The sequence below is a fragment of the Heterodontus francisci genome, unplaced genomic scaffold (assembly GCF_036365525.1).
Source record: "Heterodontus francisci isolate sHetFra1 unplaced genomic scaffold, sHetFra1.hap1 HAP1_SCAFFOLD_43, whole genome shotgun sequence".
NCBI lineage: Eukaryota > Metazoa > Chordata > Chondrichthyes > Heterodontiformes > Heterodontidae > Heterodontus > Heterodontus francisci.
In genome coordinates, this window is record NW_027141852.1 from 7,680,849 (window position 1) to 7,696,989 (window position 16,141).

Consider the following 16,141-nt stretch of genomic DNA (forward strand, 5'->3'; position numbering starts at 1 on the left):
AGTGACACTGGCATCAGGTGCCCACCAAGTCGCATGGGGCACAGCTGCATCATGGGAGAGAGATCAGTGACGACCTCCGTGGAGAGGTGCAGTCTGCGGAGACACTGTCACTCGGACATCTGCAGGTAGTTGAACCTCGGCTGACGTGTTCCTCTGCCTCCTTCTCCAGCCTCCTGTTCGAGGCTGGCCTTCCTGTGGGCCCCCAAGCAGCTGTGGTGCCCCTGCTGGTGCCTGCGCCTCCCTCCCTTCCTCTCTACTCCTCCTCCTCCTCCTCAATGGGAGCCTCGAATCCAATGAGAGCCTCGAATGAAGCCCATGACAGGTTGCCCCTCCCTGAGTGCAAGGCCTTCACAGTAAACAACACCCAGCCACATTTACCTCACTTGTCACCCTCAATGATGTGGCACTGCCCCAATGGCACCCTTGTGTTGTTCCCTCTGCAGAGCTGGCACATTGGCCCCCACTCCTGACAGTGTTTCCCGATGCCCTTTCCCCCTCCACCCTTGCTGCCAAGTTTTGCTGCCTCACCCGATAGCTTCCCAGTGAAGACAACACTCAGCTCCCACCTCCCAGTCACCTCCTTTAACCAGGCGAGGCTCTGAAGCCCCGTGGTTCCCGTGTGCTATTAGTTCAATTGGATCCAGTGAATAAAATTGCTGACAATTGGACTCATAAATACTTTAAATGCCTTCTTGCCATGTGGATGTGCGAAGTCTGCCCTCCATGTCAGCCGCCGACAGAAAAATCCGGTCCAACGTCTTCCATCCCTATTTTACACACCCCCCTCCCCCTCCCCGGCCTCCATTCCCGTCTCCAACGGTCCCTTAAAATTCTGGCACATGCCTCTAAGACTAATGGGAGTGAAACCAGATCTGCTCCTTAGACTGAACAGGGAGAGCTGCTCTCTCTGTGTTTAAAGTGAATGAATCTGCTCTTTACCTTGTCTTACTGGAACGTTCACTCTCTGGAGATGTCTGTTTGAAAATGTTTTCCTGTTATATTAATGGAGCAGAGGAGCAGATGTGAGGTACTGTTGAACAGAGAGGTTTGGATGTGGGTGAAGGGGTGGAGTGACGGTGTGCGTGAGAGGCGCAGTGAGTTGGCCATTCTCAATAGAGTGTCAGGAATGAAGGTCAGAGGAACAGACCAGGCAGGAAACACAGAAAGAGCGAGGAGAAGCTGGTGTGAAAAACAGAGATTAAACAACAGGCTTGTTCATTTGGTTTGGGTCTGGTGTTTAGAATACCCGGAATCTGGGTTCACTTCCCTTCCAACTCAGCGAATTGTATCAACATTATGTTCATAAAACCATAGAACGATACCCAAAGAAGGAGACCATTTGGTCCATTGTGTCAGTGCTGTCTCCTGTAATCTGTACATTTTTCCTTCCAGTATTTATCCCTATCGCTTTTCAAAGTTACTACTGAATCTGCTTTCAAGTCCTGATCAAACAGTGCATTCCAGATCACAACACATCACTGTATAAAAAATCATTCCTCATTTCGCCTCTGGTCCTTTCTCAATCACCTGATAAATACATCCTCTGGTTACTGACCCTTTTGCCACTGGAAACAATTTCTCCTTATTTAACTTATTGAAAACCTTCTTGATGATGTCACATACTAGACTGCCAGTAAAACTGAAGCCCATGGAATAAAAGGGACAATGACAGCATGCATATGACGTTTGCAGACTGATAGGAACATAGGAGCAGGAGTAGGCCATTCAGCCCATCGAGCCCACCCTGCCATTCAATATGATGATGACTGATCGTCCACTTCAATGCCTTTTTCCCACACTATCTCCATCTCCCCTATGTCATTTGTATTTAGAAATCTGTCAATCTCTGCTTTAAACATACTCAATGACTGAACTTCCACAGCCCTCTGAGGTAGAGAATTCCAAAGATTCACAACCCACTGAGTAAAGAAATTTCTCCTCATCGCTGTCCTAAGTGGCTTTCCCCTTACGTTGAAATTGTGTCCCCTGGTTCTAGACTCCTCAACCGGGGGAGACATCTTAGTTTCATCTACCTGTCTATCCCTTTAAATATTTTGTAAGTTTCAATGAGATCACCTCTCATTCTTCAAAACTCTAGAGAATACAGGCCCAGTTTCCCCAATCTCTCTTCATTTGACAGTCCCGCCATCCCGGGAACAAGTCTGGTGAACCTTCGTTGCACTCCCTCGATGGCAATGATATCCTTCCTAATGTAAGGCGAACAAAACTTCACACAGTATTCCAAAGTGCAGTCCAAACAAGGTTATATACAATTGAAGCAAGACTTCACTACTCCTATACTCAAATCCTCTTGTGATAGAGGCTAACATATCATTCGTCTTCTGAATTGCTTGCTGCACTGGCATGTTAGCTTTCAGTCACTTATTGACAAGGACACCCAGGCCCCTTTGTACATTCACACTTTTACCATTTAACAAATAATCTGCACATCTGTTTCTCCTGCCAAAGTGGATAACCTCACATTTTTACACATTATATTTCATGTGCCACTTTCTTGTCCACTCACTAAGTCTGTCCAAATTCCCTGGAAGCCGCTTTGCATTTTCCTCACAACACACATTCCCACCTAGTTTTGTGTCATCTGCAAACTTGGAAGTACTACATTTGGTCCCCACATCCAAATCATGTGAACAGCTGGGTCACAGTGTGGTGGTGAACAGTTGTATTTCTGTCTGGAGGAAGGTTTACAGTGGGTTCCCCATGGTTCCTCATAACTTCAGTTATGTGCAGAGACTGGAAAAGCTGGGGTTGTTCTCCTTGGAGCAGAGCAAGTTCAGAACAACTTTGACAGAGTTAGAATCAAGGAATCAAATGGTTACAGTACAGAAGGAGACCATTCAGTCCATCATGTCCGTGATAGCTCTTTGCAAGAGCAAATCAGCTAATTCCACTCCTCTGCCCTTTCATTGTAGCCCTGCAAATTTTCTCTATTCAGGTGTTTATCCAATTCCCTTTTGAAAGCCACGATTGAATCTGCCTCCAGCACACTCTCAGGCAGTGTATTCCAGATCCGAACCACTCACTCTGTCCCACACCCCTGGTACCATTGCAGAAAATCTTTTCTGTTCATTTCATCCCTCATAAATAATTGAAATGAAATGTTTATTAGGAAATGCACAACATAAAAAGGAGAGAGAAATAAATGCTGAGTAAAATAGAAGTCAATGTTTGAAAGGTAAAAAGAGCAAAAGATGTAACTTTTATTCTGGATGAATGAGAGGAATATATCACACTTTGGGGATTTTGTAAGAGGATTTACTGATAAACCTGGGATTTGAAAGGAAGCTGGTTCATGGTTTGCAGAACAAATTCAGCCCCTGGGGTGGAGCCAACAGCTGCACCGTCCAATAACAGACAGGCCGGGGACTCTGTCTCAGGCCTAGTGAGCTCAGTCGATGAAAGCAAGAAACTCTGAATCTCAAGTTTTTGAGTTTGAGCCCACGGTGGGTGTTTTCTATTTCCCTTTTCGGCTGATTTTACAGCCGTTATCCAGCTCTGAATTCCTCGGCAGAGAGTTCAAGGAGTGTTTGAAATGAGATTCAACAGCAGGATGAGAAAGTCTCTCCTTGATTCAGGACTCTTACCTCTCTGCAGGATCTCACTGCTGAAGACTGAACTTTATCTCATTTCATTCTCAGCTCAGGGTCAGTGTGGTTCACTGGGACTTCTGGCTGTCTCCCACTTCACAATCCATCAGTGCTGAGAAATCAATGGGGAATATTACTCACATGTTGTAATGTTTTATAAATACTTGAATGTATTTCACACTGTGTCTAACAGTGTGAATCTCCCCTGGTATATCAGCTCACCAACACTTCAACAGAACATTCACATAATGTGAGCTCTGAGATCTGTTCAGATCCCTTTCCCAAGACCTGGAAAGTGGGATTGGGCTGGATCACTCTTTTTCAGCTGGCACAGACACGATTGCTAAATGGTCTCATTCTGTGCCATAAATTTTCTCCATTTTCTATGTTCTATGAAGTGAGGTGTGATTGGGAGGGGCAATTCCACCAGGGTTATATTTTCTACCAAAACAATGACACAAGGGATACTTCACTTTTTTATTCATTCATTCATGCGATGTGGGCATCGCTGGCGAGGCCAGCATTTATTGCCCATCCCTAGTTGCCCATGAGAAGGTGGTGGTGAACTGCCTTCTTGAACCGCTGCAGTCCATGTGGGGTAGGTACACCCACAGAGCTGTGAGGAAGGGAGTTCCAGGATTTTGACCCAGCGACAGTGAAGGAACGGCGATATAGTTCCAAGTCAGGATGGTGTGTGGCTTTGAGGGGAACTTGCAGATGGTGGTATCCCCTGCATTTGCTGCCCTTGCCCTTCTCGGTGGTAAAGGTCGCTGGGTTTGGAAGGTGCTGTCTAAGGAGTCTTGGTGCATTGCTGCAGTGCATCTTGTAGACGGTACACACTGCTGCCACTGTGTGCCGATGGTGGAGGGAGTGAATGTTTGTAGATGGGGTGCCAATCATGTGGGCTGCTTTTGCATGGACGGTGTTGAGATTCTTGAGTTGGAATTGCACCCATCCAGGCAAGTGGAGAGTGTTCCATCACACTCTTGACTTGTGCCTTGTGGATGGTGGACAGGCTTTGGGGAGTCAGGAGTCATGGTTGAGTGAGAGGAATATATCACACTTTGGGGCTTTTGTAAGAGGATTTATTGATAAATCTGGGATTTGAGAGGAAGCTGCTTCATGGTTTACAGAACAAATTCAGCCCCTGGGGTGGAGCCAACAGCTGCACTGTAATTACTCGCCTCAGGATTCCAAGCCTCTGACCTGCTCTTGTAGTCACGTTATTTGTATGGCTACCCATGGTAACCTCCATGATGTTGATAGTGGGGGATTCAGTGATTGTAATGCTATTGAATGTCAAGGGGAGATAGTTAGATTCTCTCTTGTTGCAGATGGTCATTGCCTGGCACTTGTGTGGTGCGAATGTTACTTGCCACTTATCATCCCAAGGCTGTGAGATTGCAATAGCTCAGCTGGGAGTGTGTTAGACTGAAGATCCCTGGTTCAATCTGGGGTTTTGGCAGTTCTCCTTTATTCTGCATCGCCCTTTGGTTTTGACTCTTGAGCTGCACAATTTACACTGAAATTATTTCCCCAACTCTGAAGGTTGGATTGGAATAGAGAGATATCAAGGATGGGAAATATTTACATTGTCTGCTTTAGCTTATTCTCTATCTCCTTGTGTCCTTTTCCCCAGTTTTTGAATCTTTCGGGGTCGGGTGAACATTTGATTTGCTGCATTTGTCCCAAACTGAAGCCTTTTCCACATCTCTGGGCGGTCAGACTCATTCTGTCTGTTTTTGCTGCTCGTGACCATTAACGAGAACAGGCCACGAGTTCAATGTTTATCAGCAAACGGAAGATAACTGGAAAGAATTCTGTGTTACTCCAGACCAGTGACAAAGATACAATGGATGTTATTCAAAATAAATTCCCTCTGACATTTTATGTAATCTTGTTTGCATCTAAAAGTTGGATTTTAAGTGTTACAAAAATGTGTCAAATTAATGACTGACCATGTGACAGCGCACATGGGGATCAAATCCACAGCCTTGTTGTTATCAACACTGCGTCCTAACCAACTGAACTAAGCGGCCTATAGACAGAGCCAGGTATGGGTTTGAGCCGCACGCTGGGCGGTTTGTGTTTTATTTCTCACACTGGGTGACAGAGCGATTGCACAAACAATGGACACATCACATCCCTGAAACATTGTTCTGATATAAAACAGTGTGAAATAAGAACTGAGCATGGAAATGGAACCAGAAATCAGGACTTTAATCTATTGAAGTTTATCTTGAAATTCAACCATTCACAGAACATTCCAATCGATCGAACGCTCTTCTGATATCAAATCCAGGAACTTGAGCTGCTGTAAAACATAACTGAGCCTGACGTGATCTGAACACACAATCTTCTGATCTGCAGTCAGACGCGCTACCATTATGCCACTAGCTCACAAATAAAATAAAGTGTTTCATTCCTGACAGATTTACTTCTTGTTTAGATTCAGTGATTGAAATTAATTCAATCATCATCTGACCTCCACTCTGTGAAGGCCTGCTACCCGACCTGAACCCGAGACCCGCGACCTGTGTCGGGTCCGGGTCATGTCGGGTCGCTCTTCCGGGTCTGGCTTTCGGGCTCAGGTCAGGTCGGGCCAGGTTCGGGTCGGGCTGGGTCCAGTTCGGGCTGTGTCCGGGTCGGAAACACACAGGAAGTATTACATTTTGCTCTGCTGGGAAGTTGAGTTTAGTAAGTGTCAAAAGTTGAAAAGCCAACCTGAGCTGGGAGTCCGGGACATCAAGGAGGGAAACTCTGAGTCTGCTCAGTGAGCAAGTGAGCATCTCAATGATGTCATTGCGCTCATGCTGCAGCTTCCTGTAGATTCGGAATCGGGAGGTAGGTAAAGTGAACATTCCGGTGGTCGGGTAAGGCTCGGGTCGGTTTGGGCGTGGGAATAAATGGAGATACTCGGGCCGGGTCGGGCTCGAGTCCAATGTGGTTCTGTCAGGTTCGGGTCGGGTTTTTTTTCCTGACCTGAGCAGGCCTTCACCGCTCTGTCAGTTCAGTGCCTTATTTAAACTATTACTTGGAGTTCTGTTTTCCAGGGTCTCGGCTGTTTAAGTGTTTCCCAGACCCACTACTCTGATTAATCAGACATTTTGCTGCTAACTGCTGCTGCTACAATTGAAATGTAAAAAAGAATTTCCAGTGACCTGCAACCAATGGACAAATACATTTCAGAAAGATAAAGCTCATTCACCAATCCACAAATGTGTCTTTCTGCTTATATTTATAAACAACTCCTTCTCTCCACTATGAGAACTATACAATCACTACAGTTATTTGAAAGTTAGTATAAGATATTCCAGTTCATCAATTTTAAAACTGCAGCAGGTATTTTCCAGAAAACTTCTCTGTTGGAACCTCAGTCCCATTTAGATTGAAAGTGGACCATTAATTTATTCACTTGTTATTTGTGGACAGGTGTCTGACTTGGAATAAATCTCATTAACTTTCAATGAGGTGGCAGTATTTCTGTGCTCCCATTTTACACAGTCTGTCCTGTTCACGCACCATGTTTTTATTCTCCTCTCCCATTCTCCACAGGATACAGATTGCAAGCATCATCAATCTAGCTGTTGAAAAGCATTGGAAGAATCTGGTCACACAGGGATTGAAACATTCATTTTCTGCCATTTTCCAAGTTGGTTGCTTTAAACACAGTACGATGTGCAATCATCTTGAAAAGAGATTCTCTTCAATATCCAATACAAACTGAATTACAAACCTGACAGACAAACACAGGAGAACAAGTGACTAGTGAACACAAACCTCATGGTGCTCATTTTCAGATGTATTGCAGTCATCCGACAAAACAAGTGAAAGAATATTCCAGTGAAATGATTTGGAAAGTAGGTGTAACTTTTGTTGGTGCCTTTCTTTGCTCTGTTGGTGAAACTTTCTTGCACCTGACTCCTGTTCATGTCTCTGTTTCCTCTATTGAATGAGGAAGGAGGTATTTGATCAGAAATCAACTGGATTGTGTACCGTTGAGAGGGGATTTCTGCACCGTCAGGGCTGGAAACAGGAGTGAGTGAAAGACAATGTGTGGAGTTTGATTTTGTACAGAGGGAGAGCAAATCTAACAGGACTGTGAGATATTGGCCTGGATTTTACAGCCCCAATAGCGGTGAACTCTGAGACTTTCACTGCTGTTGAGGGTCTGAACAGCACTGCAACTGCCGGTACATGCACACACTAACACCAGCATCTGGAAGTTGTGGTGGTGAGAAATGTGCTTAGAAGGAGCCTCTGATCATAATCGCACCAGCCCACTCTTTAAAGTGACAGGGACCTGTAGTTCAGCAATTTGGGCTCATTGCCCACAATGTACCCTGATTTTTACCTGGGTTGGATTAAAGCCGGTACCAGCAGGCTCTGGGCCGCTCCGGAAGGACTTTTCTGTTGACACAACAGCTCCACTATTCCAGGAAGACACCGGCAGCAGCAGGGGTCAACTTTCAGAGGGAGTTCAGACATTTTAAATGTTGTATTTTATTTCTTAATTGTCTGTAAGTTTTTAGCATGGCCTGATCAGAGTTCTTAAATTTACATCTGACTTTTTATTAACAAGATTGAAGGGTTTTTAAAAGATCTCTAAATATATATGACTTTTTATCAAGATTTACTTGGCTTCTTTGTGAAGACTCTTGAGCAAGATTGAAGTGACTTTTAAAAACTACATCTTATCCTTTAAAATCCTGCTTCCATGTAGATGACATTGGAAGATGACTTCAGAATAGCTTAGACTATCTTTCTAACAGGTACTGCAACAGCTTAAGACCTACTTTTCTGCAAAAGCTGGTGAATTACCTTCCGGGAGCGGAGAGGAGCGGAGCGGAGCAGACCTATATGGACCGATATGAGGAGAACGCCGAGAGCGGAGCCTATAAATCCAATCCGAGGATCGAGGCCCAGTCTCTTACCTTCCAGGAGTGGAATGGAGCTCTACCAGTGTGCTGGAGTTTTGAAAAAAAAGAAGCCAACTGTGACGTCAGAGGAGAGCTGCAAGGTGATTGGTTGGTGAGTCACTGCTGTTAGTGTATTTAAATATCATAAAGAAAAGGGCAAAGTTTTTTAGGTGAAAAAAAAACCTCTGCTGATAAGATGAGTACTACTAAAGTGTTTTTTTTATTCAGTGTAACTTATGAAGGACTTTAGATTGTAGTGGGTAGAACAAGGCCCCGAGTGTCATTAGCATTTTTTAATTAAGGGAGTAACTAATTAATCTAAGGGTAAGTCATGGCAGGAGAACTCAGTCCCGTGATATGCTCCTCCTGCGCTATGTGGGGATTCAGGAACACTCCCAGTCTCCATGACGACCATGTGTGCAGGAAGTGTATCCAGCTGCAGCTACTGGCTACTTGCATTATGGAGCTGGACCTGCGGGTGGTTTCACTGTGGAGCGTCCGCGAAGCTGAGGACGTCATGGATAGCATGTTTAGTGAGGTGGTCGCACCGCAGGTAATGGATGCACAGGCAGAAAAGGGATGGGTGACCACCAGATGGAATATTTGGAGCAGGCAGGTAGTGCAGGAGTCCCCTGTGGCCATCCCCCTCTCAAACAGATACACCACTTTGGTTACTGTTGGGGGGATGACCTCCCAGGGGAAAAGAGCAACAGCGCGGTCCGTGGCACCACGGAGGGCTCTGCCGCACAGCAGGGGAGGAAAAGGGGAAGAAGAGCTATTGTGATAGGGGATTCTATCATAAGGGGTGCAGATAGGCGTTTCTGTGGCCGCAAACGAGACTCCAGGATGGTATGTTGCCTCCCTATTACTAGGGTCAAGGATGTTTCGGAGCAGCTGCCGGAAATTCTGAAAGGGGAGGGTGTGCAGCCAGAGATCGTGGTCCATATTGGTACGAACGACATAGGCAGGAAGAGAGATGAGGTTCTGCAACGTGAATATAGGGAGTTAGGCAGAAGGTTAAAGAGCAGGACCTCTAGGGTTGTAATCTCAGGATTACTCCCTGTGACACGTGCTAGTGCGGGTAGGAATAGGAGGATTAGGAAAATGAATGCGTTGCTGAAGACTGGCGAAGGCGGGAGGGCTTCAGGTACTTGGATCATTGGGATCTCTTCTGGTGCAGAGGTGACCTGTACAAGAGGGACGGGTTGCATCTGAACTGGAAGGGGACCAATATCCTTGTAGGGAGATTTTATAGTAATACACTGGAGGGTTTAAACTAGTCTTGCAGCGGGGGTGGGACCCAAAGTAGTAGTCTCTCCGATGAGATAGTTGAGGCAAATGGAGAGGTTAAAGCAAGCAAGTCCAGTAGGCAGGCCAGGCAGGGGCAGGACAGGGAGCGTGGAAGGTCTGGTGGGCTAAACTGCATTTACATTAATGCAAGTATCCTTACAGGTAAGGCAGATGAACTCAGAGCATGGATCGGTACATGGGATTGTGGTATTGTAGCTCTTACGGAAACGTGGTTGAGGGATGGGCAGGACTGGCAGCTCAATGTTCCGCGGTACCGATCCTTCCGGCGTGACAGAGGTGGAGGTAAGAGAGGAGGGGGAGTTGCACTATTGATTAGAGAGGACGTCATGGCAGTACTTAGAGAGGATATCCCGGGGTGAATGTCCAGTGAGGCCATACTGGTAGAACTTAGAAATAATAAAAGGGTGATCCCTTTGATGGGATTATACTATAGGCCCCCCAATAGTCAGGGGGAAGTGGAGGAGCATATATGTAGGGAAATCACAGATAGGTATAGGAATTCTAGGGTTGTAATAGTAGGTGATTTTAACTTCCCTAATATTGACTGGGACTGCCTTAGTGCAAAGGGATCAGATGGGGAAGAATTTGTTAAGTGAATCCAGGATAGTTTTCTGAAGCAGTACGTGGATGGCCCGACTAGAGAAGGGGCTACACTCGATCGCCTCTTAGGAAATGAGGATGGGCAGGTGGTTGATATGGCAGTTGTGTAGCACTTTGGGACCAGTGACCATAACTCTATTAGCTTCAAGATAGTTATGAAAAAGAATAGGACTGGTCCTCAGGTTGAAGTCCTAAATTGGGGGAAGGCTAATTTCCATGGCATCAGACAGGAACTCTCAAAAGTTGAATGGGAGAGGCTGTTTACAGGTAAAGGGACGTCTGGCAAGTGGGAGGCTTTTAAAAGTGAAATAGGAAGAGTTCAGGGCCAGCATGTTCCTGTTCGATGGAAGGGCAAGGCTGGCAAGTTTAGGGAACCTTGGTTGACAAGGGATATTGAGGGTCTGGTTAGGACAAAGAAGGAGGCATACGTCAGATACAGGCAGCTGGGATCGTGCGAGTCCCTCGAGAAGTATAGGGGATATAGGAGTATACTTAAGAAGGAAATTAGGAGGGCGAAAAGGGGCCATGAGATTTCCCTGGCAGATAAGATAAAGGAGAATCCTAAAAGATTCTATAAGTGTATTAAGAGTAAAAGGGTAGCTCGGGAGAGAGTAGGTCCCCTTAAGGATCAGTGTGGCAATCTATGTGTGAAGCCACGCGAAATGGGCGAGGTCTTAAATGAATATTTCTCGTCTGTATTTACCGTGGAGAAGGTCATGGAAGCTAGTGAGTTCAAGGGAGGGAACAGCGATATCCTGCAGCATATCAACATTACAAAGGAGGAGGTGTTGGAGGTTTTGAAGCGCATTAAGGTGGATAAATCCCCAGGGCCTGATCAGATGTATCCAAGGATGCTATGGGAAGCAAGGGAGGAGATTGCTGGGGCGCTGGCAGAGATTTTTGTATCATCGTTAGCCACGGGTGAGGTACCGGAAGACTGGAGGATAGCTAATTTGTTAATTAATAAATTAAATAACAAACAATGTCGCCTCTTTCTCTTCTAAACTCTGGCGGAGACAAGCCTAGCTTGTCCAATCTTTCCTCGTAAGACAGTCCACCCATTCCATGTATTAGTCTCGTAAACTTTCTCTGTACTACCTCCAATGCATTTACATCCTTCCGCAAATAAGGAGACCAGTACAGTACTCAGTACTGCAGAAGAGGTCTCACCAATGTCCTGTATAGCTGAAGCATAACCTCCCTACTATTGTATTCAATTCCCATGGTGATAAATGATAACATTCTATTAGCTTTCCTAATTACGTGCTGGACCTGCATACTAACCTTTTGCAATTCATGCCCTCGGACACCCAGATCCCTCTGCATCTCAGAGCTCTGCAATCTCTCACCATTTAGATAATATGCTTTTTTATTCTTCCTGCCATAGTGGACAATTTCCGACTTTCCCACATTATACTCCATTTGCCAGGTCTTTGCCCAATCACTTAACTTATCTATATCCCTTTGTAGCCCCCTTATGTCCTCTTCACGACCTACTTTCCTACCTATCTTTGTGATCAGCAAATTTAGCAACAATACCTTCGGTCCCTTCATCTAAGTCATTTATATAAATTGTAAAAAGTTGAGGCCCCAGCACAGATCCCTGTGGCACACCACTCGTTACTTCTTGCCAACCAGAAAATGACCCATTTATGCTGACTCTCTGTTTCCTGTCAGCTTGCCAATCTTCTATCCATGCCAATATGTTACCCCCGATACCATGAGCTTTTATTTTCTGCAATAACCTTTGATATGGCACCTTATCCTTCTGTAAATCGAAATACAATACATCCACTGGTTCCCCTTTATCCACAGCACATGTAACTCCCTCAAAGAACTCCAATAAATTGGTTAAACATGATTTCCCTTTCAAAAAACCATGTTGACTCTGCCTGATTACCTTAATTTTTTCTAAATGCCCTGCTATAACATCCTCTGTAATAGCTCCAAACATTTTCCCTAAGACAAATGTTAAGCTAACTGGCCTGTCGTTTCCTGCTTTCTGTCTCCCTCCCTTTTTGAATAAATGAGTTACATTCACTCTTTTCCAATCTAACGGAACCTTCTCGAATCTAGGGAATTTTGGAATATTAAAACCAGCGCATCAACTATTTCACTAGCCAATTCAGGACCTGGCGACTTGTCAACCCGCAGCTCCAACAATTTGTTTAGTACCACTTCCCTGGTGATTGTAATTTTCTTGAGTTCCTCCATCCCTTCAATTTGCTGATATACAGCTAATACTGGGATGTTATTTGTATACTCAATAGTGAAGACCGATGCAAAGTATCTGTTCAATTCATCTGCCATCTCTTAATTATCCATTAGTAATTCCCCAGACACACTTTCTATAGGACCAACAGTCGCTTTGTTAACTCTTTTCTTTTTAAAATATCTCTCGAAACTCTTACTAGTTGTCTTGAAATTCCTTGCGAGCTTTCTCTCATACTCTAATTTTACCTTCCTTATCAATCTTTTAGTCATTCTTTGCTGTTTTTTATATTCTGTCCAATCTTCTGACCTGCCTCCCACCTTTGCACAATTATAGGCTTTTTCTTTAAGTTTGATAGTATCTTTAACTGTTTTCGTGAACCATGGATGGTGAGTCCCACCTTTGGAACTTTTCTTTCTCGTTGAAATGTATCTATTCTGTGTATTCTGAAATATCCCCTTAAATGTCTGCCACTGCATCTCTATTGACTTATCCCTTAACCTAATTTGCCAGTTCACTTTAGCTAGCTCTGCTTTCATGACCTTATAATTGCCCTTATTTACATTTAAAATACTAGTCTGGGACCCACTCTCCTCTCCCTCAAACGGAATGTAAAATTCAATCATATTATAATCGCTACTACCTAGGGGCACCTTAACTATGAGGTCATTAATTAATCCTATCTCGTTGCACAATGCCAGGTCTCGTATAGCCTGCTCTCTGGTTGGCTCCAGAATGTATTGTTCCAAGAAATTATCCCCAAAACATTCTATGTACTCCTCATCTAGGCTACCTCTGCCCATCTGAATTTTCCAATCTATATGTAGATTAAAATCCCCCATAATTATCACAGTACCTTTCTGACAAGCTGCCATTATTTCTTCCTTTATATCCCATCCGACAGTGTGGTTAATGTTAGGTGGCCTGTACACCACTCCCACAAGTGACTTCTTGCCTTTATGATTTCTCATTTGTACCCAAACTGCTTCTGCATCCTGATCTCCAGAAATCAGGTCATCCCTCTCTATTACGCTAATACCATCATTAATTAACAGAGCTACCCCGCCACCTTTTCCTAGTTTCCTGTCCTTCCGAAACGCCATGTCACCTCCAATATTCACATCCCAATCTATGTCGCCCTGCAGCCATGTCTCTGTAATGACTATCAGATCGTACTTATTTATTCTATTTGTGCTCCCAGTTCATCTGTTTTGTTTCAAATGCTCCATGCATTCAGACACAGAGCATTTAGTTTTGTCCTTTTATTATTTTTGTCACCTCTAGCCTTATCTGTCGATTTACTCTTAGATTTGTACATTCTGTCCCTTCCTGTCACAGTCTGTTTATCATTTCCCATATTTATACCTTTCTCTCTTGCCTTGTCTCTCCTCCTTGATTCACCATATCTTCCCAAATTTGATCCCTTGCCCCCACTATTCAGTTTAAAACCGTCTCTACTTCCCTCGTTATGTGGCTCGCTAGAACACCGGCACCAGCACGGTTCAGGTGTAGACCGTCCCAACGGTACAGCCACCTCTTTCCCCAGTACTGGTGCCAATGCCCCACGAACCAGAACCCACTACTACCACACCAGTCTTTCAGCCGCACATTACTTTCTCTAATCTTATTTGTCCTATGCCAATTTGCACATGGCTCAGGTAATAATCCAGAGATGATTAACTTTGAGGTTCTGCTTCTTAATTTGGTGCCGAGTTCCTCATACTGACTTTGCAGAACCTCTATCCTTGTCCTGCCTATGTCGTTGGTACCGACATGGACCACGACGACTGGATCCTCCCCCTCCCATTGTATGTTTCGCTCCAGCCCTGAGCAGATGTCCTGAATCCTGGCACCGGCAAGCAACACAGCCGTCTGGACTCTTGCTTTTGCTGCAGAGAACAGAGTCAATCCACCTTACTATACTGTCCCCTACTACCACTACATTCCTTTTTTCTCCCTCTTTGAGCCGCAAACACTTACTGCAGACGTGTTTGCCCTGGATCACACTGGCATCCAGGAACTCCCACATGCTGCAGCTGTGACACATCACCTGTCCTGTCATCCTTAACGTGTTTCAATTAACTACTTAAATATTTTATTCAATTATTCATTTTATTGCATATTTTATTAAACTTACCACTAGTTTGTTTACTATTTTAAACGTTAGGACTAAAATGGATCTTAATCACTTACCAGATGCGCATCAAGCAGGTCGGTTCTTCCAAACCAATCAACTACCTGCTTGCCTGTGATGTCACAGCTTACCAGATCCTCACCAAACAGCTCCTTCCACTGCACCGAAGAAAGAACCAAATCCTGTATCCTCACCCCAGCGGCTCTCTGTTTCCCTGCTCTCACTCTCCATTGTGCCGTCACTCCTCGATTTTTTTCCCCTGCTCTGCTCCTCTCTCTCTCGCTCTGTCTCCGAGTCTGTGCTTTTGGCGCATTTCTTCATTTGTTGTTCCGTTGTGCTCCTCTGTTTCTGGTCCAAAATCTGACTCTGGTGGGACTTGAACCCACAACCTTTGAATATCGTTTTAATCATTATTTAGAAGTCCAACACGCTATCCATTGCGCCACAGAGCCTCACACATTTTTATTGACCTCACTAAGGCCTTTGATCTTGTCAGCAGAGACGGCCTCTTCAAACTGCAATGGAACATACGCTGCCCTCCTGACCTCTTGGGCATCATCTCTTCTTTCCACGAGAACATGCATAGTTCCATCAGTTACAATGCAGCAACATCAGACGCTTTCAAGATCAGCAGTGGGGTAAAGCAGGGCTGCGCGCCGGCGCCAACTCTCTTAGGAACAGAGGAACATAGGAGTAAGCTATTCAGCCCGTCGAGCCTGCTCTGTCATTCAATTCGATCATGGCTGATCACCTACCTCAAAGCCCCTTTCCCATGCTATCCCCATATCCCTTGATGTCATGAGTATCAAGATTTCTATCAATTTCTGTCTTCAACATGATTGAGCTGCCACAGCCCTCTGGGGCACAGTATTCCAATGATTCACCACCGTCTGAGTGAAGAAATTCCACCCATCTCAGTTTTAAATGGCCTACTCCTTATTCTGAGAGGATGTCCTTTTGTTTTAGACTCACCAACCAGGGCAAACATCCTGTCTACATCCACACTGTCGCACCCTGTATGAATTTTGTCAGTTTCAATCAGATCACCTCTCATTCTTCGAAACTTTAAGGAATACAGGCCCAGTTTCCTCATAAGACAACCCCACCATCCCAGGGATTAGTCTGGTGACATAAAAACAAGAAATGCTGGAACCACTCAGCAGGTCTGGCAGCATCTGTGAAAAGAGAAGCAGAGTTAACGTTTCAGGTCAGTGTCCCATCTTCGGAACTGACATATATTAGAAAAGTCACAGGTTATAAGCAAGTGAGGTGGGGGTGGGGCAAGAGATAACAAAGGAGAAGGTGTAGATTGGACAAGGCCACATAGCTGACCAAAAGGTCATGCAGCAAAGGCAAA

The 16,141-nt window shown here is 44.9% G+C and overlaps 1 non-coding gene across 1 annotated transcript; it reads right to left on the reverse strand.

Annotated features, from left to right (window-relative positions):
- Nucleotides 1-15,145: 15,145 nt before the first annotated feature.
- Nucleotides 15,146-15,236, reverse strand: trnar-ucu (transfer RNA arginine (anticodon UCU)). Its single transcript is given in 2 exon segments — nucleotides 15,146-15,181; nucleotides 15,200-15,236. It is a non-coding gene; the product is annotated as a tRNA-Arg (tRNA).
- Nucleotides 15,237-16,141: the final 905 nt, after the last annotated feature.